The sequence below is a fragment of the Lactuca virosa genome, chromosome 9, assembly GCF_052849685.1.
Source record: "Lactuca virosa cultivar CGN04683 chromosome 9, Lactuca_virosa_CGN04683_v6, whole genome shotgun sequence".
Lineage (NCBI taxonomy): Eukaryota > Viridiplantae > Streptophyta > Magnoliopsida > Asterales > Asteraceae > Lactuca > Lactuca virosa.
In genome coordinates, this window is record NC_136434.1 from 299,167,991 (window position 1) to 299,171,463 (window position 3,473).

Sequence of the window (3,473 nt, forward strand, 5' to 3'; positions counted from 1 at the left end):
TTTACACAATCAATCCCCATGTATTTAATTAGTCTCTTTTAATCACAAAATTAATTCCAAATTAATTCTTGATCAATGCTAATTAAATAATATGATTTCATATTAATATATTAGAACTTATAATATATTAATAAATTATAAGTATCCTCTTCTCAAAAGTCCATCCTTACAAATTGTTCCGGTGCCATGCAACCCAAATGGACCATGCTACACTCGAGTCAAGTACATACCAATTATAGTTATGAGCTTAGACACTAAATCCAACAACTCCAGCCTCTTCAATCTCCAAATTCCTTCACAACCACACCAAAATCACTCTTTAAAGCTCTCTCACACACTCAATAAGGTATAAGACTCGAGATAGGGTTTCTTTGGGTTGCAAAGACGATGAGGGACGCTACAATGAGCCATATGTTCCTTAAATAGTGATACAAATGCCTAAAAATTAGGGTTTTCCTTTACAATGCCTACTCGTTGAGTTGGGCCTTCAAACTCTTCGAGTAGATCCTAAATTCCGCGTTCCACAAATGATCTCTACTCGACGAGTTGGAGCTCCCCAATTCGTCGAGTTCCAGTCTAAAACCCTAAAATTTTGAAAAGTAATTTGATACCTGAAACGAGCGTTACATTTATTTTGTGTTTAATTCTTGTATATATAATAGAGAAAACATAGATCCAAGGGTTGCATGCACACATAGGATTGTTTGTATAAAACCCATCACCATCTTCTTCATCCTCTTCCAAGCCTCCCAAGAGGATCCAAAGAACAACAAAGGTTGTTATTTTTTCATCCTTTCCGTGGTTGGTATTTTATCTTTCTATAACTTGCAAGAAGATCCTTGGTGGGTATAAAATGTTTATGTTATTTTCAAAAATCATAAGTCTTCCGTTTGCCATTTTGTAGTTTTTGAAACTATTTTTGAAATAAAACCCAACAATTGGTATCAAGAGCCACCTTGCAAGTTTGGTTAGATTTTTTGATTTTTGGAAATCTTAGTTTTTGGACAATATGGATAACTTGTTTTTGTATAAAAATAAGTTTATACATATTTTCTATTACAACTTTATAATTGTTATTTTTTTATGTGACAAAAGTTTCATGCATCTTTTGTCATTTAAAGTTGTCTTAGAAAAACAAATGTTGTTTCATATGTATGTTGATGTGTATAATGTGCATAAACTAGCCAAGGACCATTATGATTGTTGTGTTGTTGTGTTTGTTGTTTTTGTTATAAAAATGGTTGTAATAATTTATTTATTCATATGGTATGTAATAATTAAATAGATTAGTTTTTCTTGTTTATTTTTGTTAAGTAATAGATTAGTTTTTAGAAATAATCTATTTGTACAAAGATGTAACAAGAAATGAAGTTGGAGACATTTTTTGAAGACAAATGGAAAATTTTCGAGTTCAACATGTGTTGGGCAGAAAGATGACACTTTCTGAAAAGTGTCATGAACGCTACACATGTGCTTAACAGATAGATGACACTTTATGAAAAGTTTCATGAAAGCTGAGATTTTTCCTTTAAAGAAGCCCTTCAAATCTTTTGCAAACAATGGGTGTTTACTCAACAATTAACCAAAGTACGTATATTCGACATGTTTACATAGATATTCATGTGTCAGTTAAACTTTATACCTATAAATTTATTATTAAAATATGCATCTTTGTATAGAATAAAATGTTCATTGTTAGTGTGTAATCTTACCAACGTCATTGCGAAGGGTTATGTACACCACTCTACCGATGAAAACCATAGAATACATGGAAAGCCACTGACGACCGATTACTATAGAGTTTTTGTGGATGAAGCAATAAAACCATCCGCCTGCGTACGAAACGAAGATAACAAAATTACGTTAGCAATTTTTGATGCAATATGTTGTTTTGTGGCTTGGGAAAAATATTGTAACCTTGCATCTTAAGGTACTTTAGTTGCATACGTTATAGTAATTAATATTTATATTAATTAATTAAAATTTATATTTTTTTAAATTGATTTTATTAGTTTATTATATATTAATTGTGCATGTTTACTTCAATGCATGTTTAACACCTCTTTTAGTTTATGTTGTGACAGGATCCGGATGTGCATATATTTGAAACAAATAATGAAATACAAAATCCCAAAAAAAAACACAGCCCAAGAAAACACAACCAAAGACTTATTATCCAGCAACCTATTATCCAACAACCGGGCAAAGGACTGTAGCAACTACTAATAAAAAAATAGAGTTTAGTTTATTTAGTTTATATCATTGTATATATGGATGTTTTTTTTTTGATGTAATAACTTTATATAATGAATATTATTAAAAATGGTTTTTTAATTACATTATATTTTGTATTTCCATTTTTGCGCATCATAGTAATGAAAGGTGGTCAATATGTGTAATTAAATTAAAAAAAACATTCTATAATAAAATAATAAAAAACATATTATGTCTATATAGATCATTTTTTGTGATGGGTTAAATTTGTCGGTATATGTAAACAATAGTAATGGAAAACCATTAAACATGTTGGTAAAGATAATTTATTCTTACAACTTAGTAACATTCGAGTCTTCAAAAGTCAACAATGATTGCAATAATATTTATTAACGGTGACTATAAATGAACATTTATGACTCTATAGGAAAAAAAAACACTATAAGCATTATATTGTCATCATTTAATTGCCTAATGAATGAATAAATGTACAAGGTATTCACGATATAATATTAAACATGTCAACAAAAGTTATCAATAATCATAATAAAAGAAATAACATGTTAGTATAGATCATTTTTCTTCCAAATTTTTTATTTGTTGGTTTATGTAAACAAACCATTAAACACGTTAGTACAGGTAACTTATCCTTACACCTTAATTACATTCGTGTCTCCAAAAGTCAACAATGATCCCAATAATATTCATAAATGGTGACTATAAGTAAACATTTATGACTCTATAGTAAAAAACACATCACTCTAGTGGAGTTATTCATGACCGTTATCAAAATAAAATAGATACATCTGTAAAAACACTTTGCTAGATAATGACAGGTTTGACCTATAATAACAGGTTTTCATGGGCTATACTCACCACAATTGAACGAAAGCATAACTTATATTCAATGACGCGTCCTTTTCTTTCATGTTTAATGAAAAAAACCGGACATAACATGTCTATAATGACAGGTTTTTTACGCGGATAAAGCGTAATTTTGTACTAGTACTAAGATTAATTAGTTTTCAAACTGTAATTACAATCTTTCTTGAAATTTGGTCCAATGCTTGCGATCATGACAACTAATCTTAAAATCTTATATCATAATCTTATAAATCATTATCATGTCACTTGCATGTATAAATAATCCATGAAAGTGAGGGGGGAATTTTATGTTCTTCCGTAACAAGAATAACTAATGCAACACGTGACATGTACGAGATCATGTATCTAATGAATGTAAGAAGACACATTTCCAA